At 43.1% G+C, this 20663-nt stretch overlaps 1 long non-coding RNA gene across 1 annotated transcript; it reads left to right on the forward strand.

Annotated features, from left to right (window-relative positions):
* Positions 1 to 7211: 7211 nt before the first annotated feature.
* On the forward strand, positions 7212 to 18800 carry LOC121556266. The gene is made up of 4 exons (XR_005998129.1): positions 7212 to 7250; positions 10885 to 10963; positions 16798 to 16913; positions 17399 to 18800. It is a non-coding gene; the product is annotated as an uncharacterized LOC121556266 (long non-coding RNA).
* Positions 18801 to 20663: the final 1863 nt, after the last annotated feature.

A 20663-nucleotide genomic window follows, 5' to 3' on the forward strand; every position in this document is an offset into this window, starting at 1 on the left:
TCCCTCTGTGGTGTTATGGCAGCGGTTCCCAAACTAGGGGTCGCGACCCCATGTGAAGTTGCCTGATATGAAAATGGAGTCACGGGACAATTTCCAAAATCCCGAAAACAAAAAAAGCATATACAGTGGGGAGAACAAATATTTGATGCACTGCCGATTTTGCAGGTTTTCCTACTTATAAAGCATGTAGAGGTCTGTAATTTTTTCATAGGTACACTTCAACTGTGAGAGACGGAATCTAAAACAAAATTCCAGAAAATCACATTGTATGATTTTTAAGTAATTAATTTGCATTTTATTGCATGACATAAGTATTTGATCACCTACCAACCAGTAAGAATTCCGGCTCTCACAGACCTGTTCGTTTTTTCTTTAAGAAGCCCTCCTGTTCTCCACTCATTACCTGTATTAACTGCACCTGTTTGAACTCGTTACCTGTATAAAAGACACCTGTCCACACACTTAATCAAACAGACTCCAACAACTCCACAATGGCCAAGACCAGAGAGCTGTGTAAGGACATCAGGGATAAAATTGTAGACCTGCACAAGGCTGGGATGGGCTACAGGACAATAGGCAAGCAGCTTGGTGAGAAGGCAACAACTGTTGGCGCAATTATTAGAAAATGGAAGAAGTTCAAGATGACAGTCAATCACCCTCGGTCTGGGGCTCCATGCAAGATCTCACCTCGTGGGGCATCAATGATCATGAGGAAGGTGAGGGATCAGCCCAGAAGTACACGACAGGACCTGGTCAATGACCTGAAGAGAGCTGGGACCACAGTCTCAAAGAAAACCATTAGTAACACACTACGCCGTCATGGATTAAAATCCTGCAGCGCGCGCAAGGCCCCCCTGCTCAAGCCAGTGCATGTCCAAGCCCGTCTGAAGTTTGCCAATGACCATCTGGATGATCCAGAGGAGGAATGGGAGAAGGTCATGTGGTCTGATGAGACAAAAATAGAGCTTTTTGGTCTAAACTCCACTCGCCGTGTTTGGAGGAAGAAGAAGGATGAGTACAACCCCAAGAACACCATCCCAACCGTGAAGCATGGAGGTGGAAACATAATTCTTTGGGGATGCTTTTCTGCAAAGGGGACAGGACGACTGCACCGTATTGAGGGGAGAATGGATGGGGCCATGTATCGCGAGATCTTGGCCAACAACCTCCTTCCCTCAGTAAGAGCATTGAAGATGGGTCGTGGCTGGGTCTTCCAGCATGACAACAACCCGAAACACACAGCCAGGGCAACTAAGGAGTGGCTCCGTAAGAAGCATCTCAAGGTCCTGGAGTGGCCTAGCCAGTCTCCAGACCTGAACCCAATAGAAAATATTTGGAGGGAGCTGAAAGTCCGTATTGCCCAGCGACAGCCCCGAAACCCCCAAGGATCTGGAGAAGGTCTGTATGGAGGAGTGGGCCAAAATCCCTGTTACAGTGTGTGCAAACCTAGTCAAGACCTACAGGAAACGTATGATCTCTGTAATTTAAACAAAGGTTTCTGTACCAAATATTAAGTTCTGCTTTTCTGATGATTTTCTGTGGTTAATGTTAAAAATCGAAATGAAAATTATTCAAATCTAAAAGAATTCAACCAGAGAGCATCCTTAGATCTTGGGAAAAGGCTGCACTTGACCATTACACTTTAATCATTCCCACGGTGAATGGCTAGTCATGCTACGCTATGAAACCACACTATTGCATACTTTTATATTACCGGCCGCAATTGGTATGTAGAAAACAATGTGTTGGGAGGCAAAGGCACAGAAACTCACATCAATATCATTGTCAGATAACACTGTTAAACTAATAATTTATGCTATTGCCAGCAATCAAGAGGAAATCTCTGACTGAACGACTCAAAAACTCCCCAGCTTATGCTCTCCAAATGGACGTTAGCTGTGAGGGCCGAGATGCCCATGTGACAGGTTAAAGGACATATTCATAGCCTGTTATACACTAAAAAGTATTAGTAAGTTCATGGTATGTAAGGATCTTAAAATATCTAAGGTTAAAAAGATCATGCATTCAGTACTAGTCATAGAGATTTATAAAATTCATAATTGTGTTAAAAGGTTAAAATCTGTCAAGTGTACAAAGGGTAAAAATTGTAAGAGGAATGTGTAAACGTTATATTGACTACTTTATTTATGGTGCCTAATTTAAGGGTAAAATTGTTAATCTGTGATCTACTAAATGCTCTTAATCTATGAGCCTGAGATCGATTGCTCTGGTCTCCACCCAACTTTCTGGGGAAATCGCGGTCTTTTTCCTCATTATACTAAAGTTTTCATTGAGGAAACATAACGATTAGTTACCGGAGTGTAACTCCAGTTCTATGAGTGGAGCGGAGCCCCATAGGGGAGCTCTGCTCCTAGTGGTTTACCCTCAGCCCTAAGGCAGCAGCAGCCTGAGACAAAATTATGCACACACCTACAGCCAATAGGAGTACAGGTGTCCCTATAAGAGGGGATGCCTCCCCTCAATCAGCCTCCCGAGATATTTTTCTTCAGCGAGACTAGAGCGGGTCGGCAGGGCCTTAAGTCCTATGGGGCTCCGCTCCACTCATAGAACTGGAGTTACACTCCGGTAACTAATCGTTCTATATCGTGGAGCTCCGCCCCATAGGGGAGCTCTGCTCCTAGTGGTTTAAGGCGGAGCGTAGCGCTCCAAAATGTACTCCCTGCCGAGCCTAACACTTCCCATCGAAACGAGAAAGTCAGGCCTAGCAATGGCTGCAACCGAGTCCCGCAGTACTGCAACTAAAAACCCCTACAGGCGTCACAATATACCGCGTCATCGGTTAAAGACCCGCCCCACCTAGTCCAATGGCAATGCCAATGACTAGTGGGCAGATCACCAGAATAGAAGCCATACTAACCTGTACTAGCAGATAGATGTGCCTCAATATCCTGTGAAAACACTACCGACCACTAATGGAATGACATCAAGTGTCACTCTACATTGTGAACGCGGTAGACCGCCTCACTCACTCAATGGAATCCCAGAGATTAGTGGGCAGGAACAAAAATATGAGTCATACTAACTGAACAAGCAGATAGATGACCTCACATTCTGTAATCAACGCATGCCTCTACTGTACTGACCCTGTCAGTCAGGATTCATGCCACAAAATATGTTTTCTTATCCAAAGCGGACCTGGTGGAAACCCTGTCCATAGTCCTGCTTTTCCCTCTCTTCCTAGCTCAAGATCTCCCTTCAGCTATGCTGAGTACAGACCGAGCCAAAGAGTTAGAAAACACATCTGTCAAAAACACGTCTTCCTAACCAAAGCGGACCTGATGGAAACCTGTGTCCACAGTCCTGCTTCTCCTCTCTTTCTTGCTCAAGATCTCCCTTCAGCCACGCTGAGTACAGATCGAGCCAGAGAATTAGAAGACATATCTAAGAGATAGAAACGGATAAATGGAGACGGCGTCGACCAGGATGCTGCTCTACAGATATCCTCTACTCCTGTTCCTCTGAAAAGGGCAGTAGAAGCCGCTACTCCACGAGTGGAGTGAGCTCTGATACCCTGAGGCAATTGCCGCCCTGCTACCTCATAAGCTGTCTCAATGCCTTCACAAAGCCAGTGAGACAACCTCTGTTTTGAAAGTGGTCTACCTAGTGCAGCCGCACCGTGACACACAAACAACTGAAGCGATGACCTAATCGCTGCTGTGCGCTCGACGTAACACGCCAAAGCGCGTACCGGGCACAGGCGATGGAGCTTTTCCTCACTCCTCTCCCTATGAGGAGGAGGAGAAAAAGCCCACAGCTCCACGGTCTGTGACCTATATGAACTCTTAATAACCTTCGGCACAAATGCCGGGTTAGGACGTAACACTGCTCTGCTCATGTCACCATTGATGGTCAAGCAGTCAGGTCTCGTCGAAAGAGCACACAAATCACTGACCCGCTTAGCTGTAGTCAAAGCGAGCAACAATGCTGTCTTTATAGACAGCATCTTGAGGGGTATTTGATTCAATGGCTCGAACGGCGACTTACATAGCGCTTCGAGTACCAAAGCCAAATCCCACTGAGGAAGCGTGACTCTAGGTGTTGGCCTAAGTCGCCGCGTTCCTAATAGGAAGCGTTTCACTAGAGGGTGGCTAAAGACATTGTCTCTGCCAAAACCCTCATGACAAGCTGAAATCGCTGCTGCAAACACTCTAATCATGGCAGGCGATTTTTGCTTATCAAACATGAGATGTAGAAAAGAGAGAATACTCTCCACCTGACAGCTCATGGGGTCTACACCTTGTGTGACACACCATCGTGAAACACGTTCCATCTACTGGCATACATCTTAGAAGTGGAACTGGCACGTGAACCCTGTATGGTCCTGATCACTGCATCAGATAACCCACGGCGCTCTAGCCTGTCCCTCTCAGCAGCCAGGCCTTCAGTGGTTGGCCGATTATGGGCAATTTCCCTATCGTGCCAGCCGCCTGAGACAACGCATCCCGTCGATGTGGAATTGGCCAAGGTGGCGCAATCAACATCTGACTCATCTCCGCAAACCACGGAGCCCCCGGGCGATCGGGTGCTATCAGTATCACTGACAGCCCCCTGACCTCACCCTGGCTAGCAGTGGGAGAATGCAGGACAGCGGAGGGAATGCATACAGGAGAACTCTCGGCCACGGTTGGTGCGCAAAGGCGTCCCTTCCCAGTGGCGGTTCGTCCTGTTCCCTCAGAGAGAACCACAGAGGACATTGCGCGTTCATGCGTGACGCGAATAGGTCCACCTCGGCTCTCCCGAATTGTTCCCAAATCTGGAGAACAATGTCTGGATGCAGACACCACTCGTCGTCTCGAGGACCCCCTCTTGACATGAGGTCTGCTCCTACGTTCAAGTAGCCCGGAATGTGTGCTGCTCTCAATGAGCGAAGGTGCTCGTGAGCCCACAGCCACAATTCCTCTGCCGCCCGATGGAGAGCAGGAGATCTGACTCCTCCCTGGCGATTTATGTGGGCTACTGTGGTCCGGTTGTCTGACCAGACCAGCACATCACGACCCCGAAGGGTAGACGCGAAGTGGGTCAGAACCAGTCGAACCGTTTCCAACTCCAGGAGGTTGATGTGACGACCTGATTGAGGCCACACACCTCCTATCGCTTGTGTCTGACATGTCCCTCCCCATCCCGTCAGGGACGCATCCGTGAATACTGGGATGTGAGAGGACACCTTTCCTATCGGGACTCCAATAGTTTAGGTCTGCACTGAGCGAGAGGGGAACCACCACCAACCGATGACGTTGACGCAATGGGTCTAGTCTTAGTTGGGCGAACCATCGCTGCGTCCTGCGCATATGCAGGAGTCCCAGCGGAACCACAGAGTGCGCTGACGACATGAGACCCAAAAGTGACATGATCGACAGCGCCGTCACCGTGTGATTCGGACGGCACTTCCTTAGGGCTAGCAACAAGGCTACCCTTCGGGGGTCCGAAATTCGAGCCCTCATCCTCACAGTGTCTAGCTGTATTCCCAGGTAGACAATCTGATGAGTGGGCCAGGGCACGCTCTTTTTCCAATTCACAGCAAACCCCAGACTTGTGAGATGCATCACTGTCTGTGTTGTGTGAGTGATCGCCAGCTCTGCTGACGGGGCGAGAACCAGTAGGTCGTCCAGGTAGGCTAGTAGCCGTATTCCCTGACGACGCAACGGTTCTAATGCCGCCTCCATACACTTGGAAAATGTGCGAGGTGCCAGGGCGTACCCAAATGGCATCCTCGTGTATTCGTACGCCACCCCTTGAAAGGCGAACCGCAGAAACTTCCTGTGACGCGGCTGAACCGGCACATGAAAGTCACGCGTCCTTTAGGTCTATGCTCGTACAAAAGTCCCCTCTCTGGACACATTCCAGCAGACGTTTTGTCGTTAGCATTCGGAAGGGCCGTTTGGTTATGCTCTCGTTGAGAATGCGTAAATCCAAAATCGGCCTCACTCCCCCGTCTTTTTGGGCACTAGGAAATAAGGCGAATATAGCCCTTTGTTCCTTTGCTCCCGGGGAACTACTGTCACCGCCTCCTTCGCCAAAAGTTCCGTAATCTCTGTCATCAGAGCGGCCACTTTGTCTGGCGTTTTCATCACCGTCTCCACCACTCCCCTGAACGGGGGTGGGGTCCGGTGGAATTGGAGAGCATAGCCCTTCTGCAACGTCTGTTCTAGCCAGCGTGAGAGGGTGCAGCTTCTTCGCCACTGCCAGCAATGCACCATGGCGCTCTCTAACCTGGGGATTCCCTGACCCTGAAACCTTCCTTCCACTCTCGTGAATGGGAGATACGCTTTTACAGGCAAACGCGCCGCTAAAGGTGCCTCCCACGAGCCCTCAACGTACCTAGCCAAAGAAGGCATGGCAGGAGCCACTGGTTCTGCCGCCTTCCTTGGCCTGGAATAAGGACCGCCCTCCATCATATCAACCTCCGGTGCGGAGGGAAGAGGGGGCAGCCTTATTGCCAGCCGTTGAGCAGCTCTCTCAATGAGACCCGGAAAATCCGCTCTCAGAGAGGCTGCAGCGAAAGAGAGAGCTTCTGATCTCTCAGAGCTCGTATCCCCTTCGCTATAGGGACTACAAGCCCTCTCGCTCTCCAAAGGAAAGGGGGGCTTGAAAGTATGAGGGACGGGGTCTGACTGTTCCATTGGAATGCCAGACCCTTCCTCAAAATCCCTATCTTCCCCCGAGTCTGCGCCGTCGGACGACGCCTCTGAAGCAGAGGCTAGTATCGACAACACATCCTCAAGGGGGATGTCCTCCCTGAAAAACGCCCAACGCTGCTTCCTCTCCTTTAAAGAAAGGAGGGCGCAGGAGGCGCAATTCGGGGGACTGCAGACGCCTTCCTTGGCATGCTGGGATCCCAAACACACGAAGCATAGGTCGTGGTGGTCACCGGCCGCCATGGAAGTGCATCTGCACTGAGCTCTGAAAATAGCTTTTGGGGGTGGAAAATCTCCCGGTGTGCTCATTTAGACGACGTTGATGTCTGGAATAGTCTTCGTGCTTCGTCTCTTCTTGGCTCTTCAGTCTAGTCATCCAGTCGCTGAAGAAAAGGGGAGGCTGATTGAGGGGAGGCATCCCCTCTTATAGGGACACCTGTACTCCTAATGGCTGTAGGTGTGTGCATAATTTTGTCTCAGGCTGCTGCTGCCTTAGGGCAGAGGGTAAACCACTAGGAGCAGAGCTCCCCTATGGCGCGGAGCTCCACGATATAGAACTGCATCACTCTCGTGATTATTTCTCCCCTTTTTCAGGTACGTTATTGATATAAAACGAGTTAATTTGAATGTAATAACTTGCTAACATGTCAAGAGAGTTTAAGGTATATGTTAGTAACATCTTGAGTAAGTTAGAGTTAAGTTGAAGAGAGTGGTGCGTGTGTGAGTGAAACCTGCTCGGTTGCAGCGAATAATAGCTTCATACTGAGAGTAGCTGCCATTTTATGTTAATTGTGAATGAACATGTGCGCTGTTAATAATATTATGGGTTACTGAGCTAAAGCTACTTTGTGTTTGACAGTTATATTGAAACATTTGTATATGTTTTAGTGAATTACAGTTTATGCTGTTGTGACTTGAATAAGCTTTGTACCCTACAAAACTATCTAGTTCCTGTAGATCTGTTGTTCTGTAAAATGTGGTATTTTTGTAATTATTTCTCCCCTTTTTCAGGTACGTTATTGATATAAAACGAGTTAATTTGAATGTAATAACTTGCCAACATGTCAAGAGAGTTTAAGGTATGTGTTAGTAACATCTTGAGTAAGTTAGAGTTCCCGAGCATGAAACGGCACAGGGGATGTTCAGTGTGCTGCGTGGCTATATTGACGAAAAAATGATTCCATGGGATCGAATAGTGGGCTTTTGCACAGATGGTGCTGCATCTATGGTGGGACGGCAGGCAGCTCTGCACTCTAGTTATGAATGTGTCTCCCTCTGCCACATGGACACATTGTATGATTCACCCACTGAGCTATAATGGATACACTGAGAGCAACTGGCGGCAAAGTGTCCCCCACGAGTGATAACTGCTCACCTCCAACGCTTGGAAGAGCACTTTGGAACCTACTTCCGAATCCGTTTGACTGGCTCAGTTGACATGCCGGTAAGTGAAATCGAACAGCTGATTGAGCTGTCATGTGACCGAAAGCATCCACGAGTCACTACAGAGGAGTTTTGGTTCCTGACTCAAAGGGAATACCCTGCAATCTCCCTTTGAGCATTAATGCAGTGTTCAAAACAACCAGGAACTCGGAACTGGGAACTTGGAAATCTACGACTTCAGTGCGTTCAAGACAACTGGGAACTCAAAGAAAAGAAAACGAGCCCTGACTGGGAAAAATCATTTTGAACGGTCATCCAACTCGGAATTCCAACTCAGGAACTCAGCCCTCTTTCTAGAGCTCCAACTTTCCGACCTGAAAATCACTGACGTCATGATTTGACCTAATATTTTTCTGAGATCCCAGTTGTCTTGAAAGCACCATAAAACTCATGGATTCAGTGCTCTCCTCTGCAATAAAACCAAATATCAATCGAGGTTGGATATGACATCAGAGATGAGGTGCGCACTGTCAACCACGCCCCCTGACTTTGAGAACCTTCGACGCCACATGCATCAAGCACACCCATCTCATTAGTGGTGGTGAGATAAGATACATTATGTCAGACTAATTTGCAATTGACTGGCATAGCCCCAGATTAAAAGTACACTACATTACCAAAAGTATGTGGACACCAGCTCGTGGAACATCTCATTCCAAAATCATGTCCACCCTTTGCTGCTATAACACCCTCCACTCTTCTGGGAAGGCTTTCCACTAGATGTTGGAACATTGCTGCATGAACTTGCTTCCATTCAGCCACAAGAGCATTAGTGAGGTCGGGCACTGATGTTAGGCGATTAGGCCTGGCTCGCAGTTGACGTTCCAATTCATCCCAAAGGTGTTCGATGGGGTTGAGGTCAGGGCTCTGGCACGCCAGTCAAGTTTTTCCACACCAATCTCGACCAACCATTTCTGCATGCACCTCGCCTTGTGCACGGGGTACTGCCATACTAATATAGGAAAGGGCCTTCCCCAAACTGTTGCCATGAAGGTGGAAGCACAGAATCGTCTAGAATGTCATTGTATGCTGTAGCGTTAAGATTTCCCTTCACTGGAACTAAGGGGCCTAGCCCGAACCATGAAAAACAGCCCCAGAACATTTTTCCTCCTCCACCAAACTTTACAGTTGGCACTATGCATTGAGGCAAGTAGCGTTCTCTTGGCATCTGCCAAACCCAGATTCCTCTGTCGGACTGCCAGATGGTGAAGCGTGATTCATCACTCCAGAGAACGCGTTTCCACTGCTCCAGAGTCCAATGGCAGCGAGCTTCACAGCACTCCAGCCGACGCTTGGCATTGCGCATGTGGATCTTAGGCTTGTGTGCAGCTGCTCGGCCTTGGAAAACCATTTCATGAAGGTCCTGACAATGCTTCCAAAGGCAGTTTGGAACTCGGTAGTGAGTGTTGCAACCGAGGACACGCGATTTTTACGCGCTTCAGGACTCACAGGTCCCGTTCTCTGAGCTTGTGTGGCCTACCACTTCGCTGCTGAGCCGTTGTTGCTCCTAGATGCTTCCACTTCATATAATAACAGCACTTACAGTTGACCGGGACAGCTCTAGCAGGGCAGAAATTTGACGAACTGATTTGTTGGAAAGGTGGCATCCTATGACGTTGCCACGTTGAAAATCGCTGAGCTCTTCAGGTTCGGACCATTCTACTGCCAATGTTTGGCAATGGTGATTGCATGGCTGAGTGCTCGATTTTATACACTTGTCAGCAACGAGTGTGGCTAAACTGGCCAAATCCACTAATTTGAAGGGATGTCCACATATCTTTGTATATATGTAGTCTATGTGATAGTGAGTTGAGAAGACAATCAAAAATACTGTTAGAATGTTTTTCAATTTACTGCCATCGCCACAAATAACAAAGTTAACATTGACTGTTAATTACATAATTTTTCACATGGTTGGGATCGCGAGACTGTTCAGATATCTAAATGGGGTGTGGGCCAAAAGAGTTTGGGAACCTGTGTCATGGGGTACTACAGTAATTGGTGGTTCTGTCCCTCTCTGGTGTTATAGGGTACTACAGTAATTGGTTGTAGAGCGTTGGGATGGGATTTTGTACCTTATTATCAAGTGAGGTGAACTAAAATGTAAATCTAAATGAATTAAGCAGACTGTTTATGCTCTTTTCTGCAAATCTTTAAAAAATATACAATACATACAATAACATCTATGTAACATGTCTTTGACATATATTCTCTGACATTACAGCCTGATCAAGTTACTTTTATTCATAATATCACAGACCTAAAAAGTTTGTTTAACTACTGTACTAAAATCCTCACAGTGCAGCAAGGTGTTTTCCTGTTGTTTCCTGATACCTGCATGGACAAAGTCTTAATAAGTGAACATTGATACACTCACTCATCATTAGGCCATAATATAACTCCTTATGTACTCCTGAGTGGCGCAGTGGTCTAAGGCACTGCATCGCAGTGCTAACTGTGCCACTAGAGATCCTGGTTCGAATCCAGGCTCTGTCGCAGCCGGCCGCGACCGGGAGACTCATGGGCGGCGCACAATTGGCCCAGCGTCATCCAGGGTAGGGGAGGGAATGGCCGGCAGGGATGTAGCTCAGTTGATAGAGCATGGCGTTTGCAACGCCAGGGTTGTAGGTTCGTTTCCCAGGGGAGGGCCAGTATAAAAAATATATATGTATTCACTAACTGTAAGTCGCTCTGGATAAGAGCGTCTGCTAAATGACTTAAATGTAAATGTTATCAATGATGAACCTTGGTTTGTGATTGGACACAACTGTTGGTTGTTTTTCAGAATCCCCTGTCTCCAACACAGTCAAGTTGTTACTCCTCTGGATAACCCATTGTGCCTCCACTGGGCCTAACTAAACTCTGTGAGTATAATAAATGACTTCCACTGGTGTAGTTGTAGGAAAAGTAAACTCTACTGTACTCTTGTTGCATCAAAATAGAACTATTCATCAAAATGTGTGTATATGTAAAATTATGTGTATACGTCATACGTCGTTTACTGTTCGAAGCCACTTTTTGAAACAAATCTGATGTGTTATTAATGTAAGGTTCATTATTATATTTTGGGTTAATATGAGGCAAGTTATATTCTTCAAGAATCAACGGGGTATATCATTAATTGAAATGACCTTTGAACAGCAGTAAATATAGCAGATTGTAATTAACATAACATTGGGTCTACAGTTCTCCTTACTGTACCTCCCTAAAGCTGAAGTGTGCCGTGATTGGTGCATAATTCCCAATGTAATACACCATTAATGCTTGAAGATCGAATAATGAGTAAGTGAAGTTGTACTGATAATAATTTGAAGTATAATTTCTCCATGAAACCCTGTTTTGAATCCAATGTCTCTGATGGGCTGCATGTCTGTCTGCCTGTCTGGACAATCGTTCTTAAATGCAGTTTGTTGAGATTTGAGACTGTGTCTTGACTGCTGACATTATGGCTGGAATCATCTGTTTAGAAAGCTTTACATTGTACACCCCAACAGGCCTTTGAACCCTGATACACCTGAACCCTGATACAACTGAACCAATTATAGTGCTGCCACTCTGTGGAAATAAACTGTACTGCAGTTTGAGGGGGCGGGTGGGTTGTAGGGGGAGGGTGGAGGAGGGGGTTGTAGGTGGACAGGGTTATTTGGATTTACAGTCAGTGAACCATAATTGAAGTCTTGAGAGTTTGAGTGCAGATTTTTTATGCAACTTTCCCACAATTGTTTTAATATAATTCTTCTCACATTTACAAAATATATGATATTTATACAAATACTGACATGATCATGTATGTGCCTAAACATGTCTTTGACTGTACTTTGAAAACAAATAATAAGTCTGGCATTTCACCCTGATCAAGTGACTTTTACTTTCAAAATGACAGGCGTGAGGCCGACCTAGAATGTTAATATTTAACCACTGAACCATTCTCCACAGATGAGGTAAAAATATATATTAAATGGCAAAAGGAATTGCATTTAATCCTGATCATGTTACTGTTTGAATCAAAGGTGATGGATATAAAAAGTAAATATTCAACTAAAAGCAGTAACACTAAGACAGTTGATTTGTATTATATTGTGCTGAAGAGTCACATCTTTTATAGTGAAAACCATGATACTTTCAACTGGTGGTAATGTGCAGTGTGATGTAAGTTATTTGACTTTAACAATATGTGGAGTGTGGCTCTGTAGGTTGATGGAATCCTACAATTATTCCTACAATTAACAAATCTTACAATTCTTTCCTTGACCAAGTTTTTCCCGGAATATAAAAAATATATATATTGACATTTTTCGACTGCACCTGTGGCCAATAATTATAAACTGCCTTGCCCTTCGCTTCCAATACATATTGATTAATATAAAAACCTTATCAATATCTATAAATTAAATGCACGTACACAGTACAAATACACTATAAATACAGTGCCTTCAGAAATTATTCATACCCCTTTATTTTTTCAACATTTTGTTGTGTTACAGCCTGAATTGTAAATGGATTAAACTGAGATTTTGTGTCACAGATCTACAACCAATACCCCATCATTTCAAAGTGGAATTTTGTTTGTAGAACATTTTCAAAATGAATAAAAAATTAAAAGCTGAAATGTCTTTAGTCAATAAGTATTCAACCCCTTTGTTATCTCAAGCCTAAATCAATTCAGTAGTAAACATTTGCTTAACAAGTTACATCAGTTGCATGGACTTATTCTGTGTTCAATAATAGTGGTTAAGATGATTTTTGATTGACTACCCCATCGCTGTACCCCACACATACAATTTTCTGTAAGGTCCCTCAATCAAGTAGTGAATTTTAAGCACAGATTTAACCACAAAGACCAGGGAGGTTTTTCAATGCCTTGCAAAGAATTGGTAGATTAAAAAAAGCATACGCTGAATATCCCTTTGAACATGGTTAAGTTGTTAATTAGGCTTTGGATGGTGTATCAATACACACAGTCATTACAAAGATACAGGCTAAGAGGAAGGAAACTGCTCAGGGACTTCACCATGAGGCCAATGGTAATTTTAAAACATTGATAGAGTTAGAGAGTATAATGGTTGTGATATGAGAACTGAGGACGGATCAACAACATTGTAATTACTCCAAAATACTAACGTAAATGAAAGAGTGAAAATAAGTAAGCCTGTAAAGAATACAAATATTCATGCATCCTGTTTGCAACAAGACACTTCAGTAATCCTGCAAAAAAATTGGCAAAGAAATTTACTTTTTGTTCTTAATACAAAGCATAATGTTTGTGGGAAAATCGAAAACACAACACATCACTGAGTACCGCTATTCATATTTTCAAGCATCGGTAGCTGCTTCATGTTATGGGTATGCTTGTCATTGGCAAGGACTAGGACGTTTTTTAGGATAAAAAGAAATGGAATACAGCTAAGCACAGGCAAAATCCTAGAGGGAAACCTGGTTCAGTCTGCTTTCCAATAGACACTGGGAGACATTTACCTTTCAGCAGGACAATAGCCTAAAACACAAGGCCACATATACACTGGTGTTGCTTACCAAGACGACATGGAATGTTCCTGAGTGGCCTAGTTACAGTTTTTACTTAAATCAGCTTGACAATCTATAGCAAGACTTGAAGATGTATTTCTAGCAATGGTCAACAACCAACTTGACTGATCTTGAAGATTTTTAAAAAGAATAATGGGTACATATTGTACAATCCAGGTATGCAAAGTTCTTAGACTTACCCAAACATACTCACAGCTGTAATTGCTGCCTAAGGTGTTTCTAACATATATTGTCTCAGGGGGTGAATACCGTATATATATTTGAAATAAATGTTAGAATTTTTCTTCCACTTTGACATTACAAAGTATTTTGTATAGATCGTTGACAAATCAATTTTAATCCCACTTTATAACACAACAAAATGTGGTAAAAGTCAAGCCGTGTGAATACTTTCTGAAGGCGCTGTAGCTACAGTTGAAGTTGGAAGTTTACATACACCTTAGCCAAATACATTTAAACTCAGTTTTTCGCAATTCCTGACATTTAATCCTAGTAAAAATGCCCTGTCTTAGGTCAGTTAGGATCACCACATTATTTTAAGAAAGTGAAATGTCAGAATAATAGTAGAGAGAATGATTTATTTCAGCTTTTATTTCTTTCATCACATTCCCAGTGGGTCAGAAGTTTACATACACTCAATTAGTATTTGGTAGCATTGCCTTTAAATTATTGAACTTGGGTCAAACGTTTCGGGTAGCCTTCCACAAGCTTCCCACAATAAATTGGGTGAATTTTGGCCCATTCCTCCTGACAGATCTGGTGTAACTGCATTAGGATTGTAGGCCTCCTTGCTCGAACACGCTTTTTCAGTTCTGCCCACAAATGTTCTATAGGATTGAGGTCAGGGCTTTGTGATGGCAACTCCAATTCCCTTGACTTTGTTGTCCTTAAGCCATTTTGCCACAAATTTGGAAGTATGCTTGGGGTCATTGTCCATTTGGAAGACTCATTTGCGACCAAGCTTTAACTTCCTGACTGATGTCTTGAGATGTTGCTTCAATATATCCACATACTTTTCCTTCCTCATGATGCCATCTATTTTGTGAAGTGCACCAGTCCCTCCCGCAGCAAAGCACCCCCACAGCATGATGCTGCCACCCCCGTGCTTCACGGTTGGGATGGTGTTCTTCGGCTTGCAAGTACCCCCTTTTTCCTCCAAACATAACGATGGTCATTATGGCCAAACAGTTCTATTTTTGTTTCATCAGACCAGAGGACATTTCTCCAAAAAGTAAGATCTTTGTCCCCGTGTGCAGTTGTAAACCATAATCTGCCTTTTTTATGGCGGTTTTGGAGCAGTGGGTTCTTCCTTGCTGAGCGGCCTTTCAGGTTATGTCGATATAGGACTCGTTTTAATGTGGATATAGATACTTTTGTACCTGTTTCCTCCAGCATGTTCACAAGGTCCTTTGCTGTTGTTCTGGGTTGATTTGCACTTTTCGCATGAAAGTGCGTTCATCTCTATGAGACAGAACGCGTCTCCTTCCTGAGCGGAATGACGGCTGCGTGGTCCCTTGGTGTTTATACTTGTGTACTATTGTTTGTACAGATGAACGTGGTACCTTCAGGCATTTGGAAATTGCTCCCAAGGATGAACCAGACTTGTGGAGGTCTACAATTATTTTTCTGAGGTCTTGGCTGATTTCTTTTGATTTTCCCATGATGTCAAGCAAAGAGGCACTGCGTTTGAAGGTAGGCCTTGAAATACATCCACAGGTACACCTCCAATTGACTCAAATTATGTCAATTAGCCTATCAGAAGCTTCTAAAGCCATTACATCATTTTCGGGAATTTTCCAAGCTGTTAAAAGGCACAGTCAACTTAGTGTATGTAAACTCATGACTGTAAGTGGCTTTGGATAAAAGCGTCTGCTAAATGGCATATTATTATTATATTATTAAACTTCTGACCCACTGGAATTGTGATACAGTGAATTATATGTGAAGTAATGTCTGTAAACAATTGTTGGAAAAATTACTTGTGTCATGCACAAAGTAGATGTCCTAACTGACTTGCCAAAACTATAGTTTGTTAACAAGAAATGTGTGGAGTGGTTGAAAAACGAGTTTTAATGACTCCAACCTAATTGTATGTAAACTTCCGACTTCAACTGTACATTTTGGTAACACTTCAGTCCACTACATCCTCCTGTCTGATGATCCATCCTTGTGTTCCATCTGCTTCTACAGCCTATCTCTCCAGAATACGACTAAGAGCTTATGCAGCCAACAGTAGTTCCAAGCTTTCATATGGAATTGTTTTAAGAAAGTCATACCAAGGATCATTTTGCCATTTGATTTAGAATTTTAAGACCCCTTGGAGTATAACAAAATATATGTACTGTGTATGTGTGTGTATATATATATATATATACACACACACACACACACACACACACACACACACACACACACACACACACACACACACACAACCAGTCCAAAGTTTGGACACACCTGCTCATTTAAGGGTTTTTCTTTATTTTTACTATTTTTTACATTGTAGAATAATAGTGAAGACATCAAACTATGAAATAACACATATGGAATCATATGGGAAAAAAGTGTTAAACAAATCAAAATATATTTTCCAACAGTCTTGAAGGAGTTCCCACATATTCTAAGCACTTGTTGGCTGCTTTTCCTTCACTCTTTGGACTAGTACTGTACATATTAGTGTGTAGCCCAAACTGTTCTGACGCTACAGACAGAAGTTGGCAGATTGGCTGTACCGACTTCAGACGAATCCCAAGACGCTTTTTCGGACACTACAGACGTTTTTTTGTGAGAAGACCGATTTTCATGATGTCTCATGGTCTAACAGACTCCGCTCTAGCTCTGCCACCTTTCACCGCAGATGTGGGTGTGCGACATCGGTGGATGCCGTGGATTGAGATGCACCAATGCAAAACAATAGATATCTTCAACTGAAAGCTTTGGGGGGGGGGGGATTATTTTATTATGCTAATTAGATTTTTGTGGGGCCGCTCTAGGGCGGTTACAGAAGCAGTTTTCTTTATAAAATAAATGAATGTTGATTTATAGCACATGCTCAGATCCTATTTACTCAACTATCTACACATGCTAAAACACTTAAAATATGACTGAGATAATACATTAATACTTTAACACTGTTCTTTGTCTCTTTCTCTAGTGGGATTGAAGTCTGCTCCCCCCAAAAACCCCAAATCCATCAAAGCATGGAAAATAACCAGTCAGTCCAACATGAGAGTGATTCAAGTGATGACAGTATGGGATCACCACCTGAGAGTGAGTAAGATTTTATGGAGCAGTTTCACCTGTAAGCCCAATACAACATTATATTATCGAGGGACATTTCTGTGGACATCTCTTAAAAAATGTATAGGACTATGCTTAAACTATGCTTAAACAAAACGAAAAGTTTTTTACGTGTAATCCAGTATTATTTGCGAGATTATTAAACCATTTCTACGTTTAATTCATGATTAACGCATTGTTCAACTAATCTTTTCTACCCAAAATCAACATTAGGTGCAACCCATATGTTTTGTTTCCATTGTATGGTATTTAATTATTACAGGAATGGCCAAAGTATATTACATTTATTCCATGATTCACGTTTTATTTATTATTTGATGTAAGGGAATTGTCTTTATGTTGTCAAAACTCATGTGTTTACTGTAAATAGCAATTTAAAAGGATTTTTGATGACCTAAATGGGATATGGTCTTTTGAATTCCTTTCACTGTCTAAATAAACACTCTGTTTTTCAGTGAGATTGAAAGAACTGCAAAAGGAATGCAAGCAAAGTGTTCAAGTATTCAGACACCTCCTTGATAGAAGTTTGAAGGACCTTCAGGCAAACGTGAAAGAGCTTTATCGGATAGCTGACAGTTATGAGAGTTGGTACCGTGGTACTACTATAGGTAGTCTGACAGGGGGTATTATTGGGGCGGCTGGAGGTGTCACTACTTTAATCGGCCTTGGCTTGGCTCCATTCACTTTTGGCTTATCCATGGCTGTTGCCGGGGTGGGTACGGGGATATGTGCAGTTGGTGGGATTGCTGGCGCTGCTTCTAACATCACCAGCATGGTGAGTCAACATTGCGATCGACAGAACATTCAGAAAATTCAGAAGGATTTTCTGGAAAAAGTACAACCAATTCAGGAAAGCTTGCATAAAATCGGGGTTGGAGTTTGTAAGAGAGCAGCTTCTCTGTGTCGAGATGAGATTGTCTTTTTTGGTGAGATTGCAAATATTGCCAAACTAGACACAGTGAGGGTTATTCAGACAATCAGGGACATGGCTAAACAGTATGAGCAGGTTGTAGACACATTTGTAAAGATAAAGAAAGAACTTGATAGACTCGTAAAATAATGAACTGAAAAAAACATTGATTAAGAAAAAATAATAATATGAAAACAATCAGATTATACTGCTTTATCATTATTTTCAGAGAAGATAATGTATTTCACAAAGGTAACTGTATCCTGGGTATAGAATTGTAATGTATGAACTATGCCTATGTATATGGACTTATCAAGATACAGTACATGGTAGTTTTACCAGGCCATATGGTCTATCTTGATTTTATATTTGTATAGAAACATATTGTTTTTGATATTTCTTATTTTTTATTATGTTATTTGTTAAGCACTTTGAACTGAATTTGTTGAAAGAAATGTGCTAATGTGTGTTTGATTTGTTTTTTTCTACTTTAGTTTAAACAATGTATGACTAATATGCTCCCGACATAGCTACAGTATGTCTCCTGAGGATGTACATGTAAAAATGTAGTCTACATGTAAATATAAATGTAAAATATGATATTCTGGTTTGTTTAATCAGCTAGCTCCCAATGTAGCGTATGTGCCTTGGCAATACTTTGAGGAAGTCAGCTAAGCAATGTTAATTGACGTTTATTTTCTCCTTTTATTTGTTAAGCACTTTGAAATGCATCCTCTGTAAGAATTTTTCAATATAAATTAAGTTTGATTTGATTAGACTTTTATGTCTCTTTTGTGAAAAGTACATTAAACCAACGTTATAATTGACAGTAAATGTTCAGCAAACTATTCATTTGACATTGTTATTAAGTTATTATTGAATGAATACAAGTGTATAATCAAATGCTGTATAGCAAACATATTTGCTGATGACTTTTACTGATTAAAAAAGCCATGATAAAAAAAGGCTACATTTTTGTCAAAAATGTGTCCTTCATTTCCAGATATTAAAATAAAATCCATGTTTCTCAAACGTCCAATTTTGAAAGTTGTTCAATCATCAAATATCATTGATTTGAACATGGAACCTTTGGCACCAGAGGGAGATGCTTACGCCCATTACCAACTCCCCTAGCAAAACCAAAACCTACTTGAAGGTAACAGCGCTCAATGTTGCCCTTAGTGGCCAGTTTCCACGTTATCACCCAACGTCCTCAGACATGGCTGGACTTCGAATACTGACTTGTATCACGGGTGACCTGACTGATATCCTTTGTTGTATTCTCCACTTCCTCATCACCACAGGGCCCACATCAAGACACCTGTAAGACCACACACACAAAAGATGTGACTATTGCACAAGTCACTCTCCAGTCCACGCCCCTCATCACATTACAATATACACTGAGTGTACAAAACATTAAGGATGCCTGCTCTTTCCAGGACATAGACTGACCAGGTGAATCTAGGTGAAAGCTATGATCTCTTATTGATGTCACTTGTTAAATCCACTTCAATCAGTGTAGATGGAGGGGAGGAGACAGGTGAAAGAAGGATTTTTGAGACAATTGAGACATGGATTGTGTATGTGTGCCATTCAGAGGGTGAATGGGCAAGACAAAAGATTTAAGTGCCTTTGAACGGTGTATGGTAGTAGGTGCCAGGCGCACCAGTTTGCGTCAAGAACTGCAATGCTGCGGGGTTTTTCACGCTCAACCGTTTCCTGTGTGTCAATAATGGTGCGGGGTGCAACTCAATATTAGGAAGGTGTTCCTAACGTTTGGTATACTCAGTGTACTTTGAAGTAAAACTAACACCAAGTCACACAAAAATATACATGGGTGAAAAAAACACCCACGAAATGTATATAAATGTCTTGATATGAATTGGTGGAAATACAGCAAATGTTAGAATAACAGAAGGGATACTCAAAAACAAACAAAGGTATACATCATCCAGAATACAGTTTCCACTCTGATGTTGTACAGTGGGGAAAAAAAGTATTTTGTCAGCCACCAATTGTGCAAGTTCTCCCACTTAAAAAGATGAGAGGCCTGTACTTTTCATCATAGGTACACGTCAACTATGACAGACAAATTGAGAGAAAAAACCTGAAAATCACATTGTAGGATTTTTAATGAATTTATTTGCAAATTATGGTGGAAAATACGTATTTGGTCACCTACAAACAAGCAAGATTTCTGGCTCTCACAGACCTGTAACTTCTTCTTTAAGAGGCTCCTCTGTCCTCCACTCGTTACCTGTATTAATGGCACCTGTTTGAACTTGTTATCAGTATAAAAGACACCTGTCCACAACCTCAAACAGTCACACTCCAAACTCCACTATGGCCAAGACCAAAGAGCTGTCAAAGGACACCAGAAACAAAATTGTAGACCTGCACCAGGCTGGGAAGACTGAATCTGCAATAGGTAAGCAGCTTGGTTTGAAGAAATCAACTGTGGGAGCAATTATTAGGAAATGGAAGACATACAAGACCACTGATAATCTCCCTCGATCTGGGGCTCCACGCAAGATCTCACCCCGTGGGGTCAAAATGATCACAAGAAAGGTGAGCAAAAATCCCAGAACCACACGGGGGGACCTAGTGAATGACCTGCAGAGAGCTGGGACCAAAGTAACAAAGCCTACCATCAGTAACACACTACGCCGCCAGGGACTCAAATCCTGCAGTGCCAGACGTTTCCCCCTGCTTAAGCCAGTACATGTCCAGGCCCATCTGAAGTTTGCTAGAGTGCATTTGGATGATCCAGAAGACGATTGGGAGAATGTCATATGGTCAGATGAAAC

This window comes from Coregonus clupeaformis, chromosome 39, assembly GCF_020615455.1.
Source record: "Coregonus clupeaformis isolate EN_2021a chromosome 39, ASM2061545v1, whole genome shotgun sequence".
NCBI classification, from domain to species: domain Eukaryota; kingdom Metazoa; phylum Chordata; class Actinopteri; order Salmoniformes; family Salmonidae; genus Coregonus; species Coregonus clupeaformis.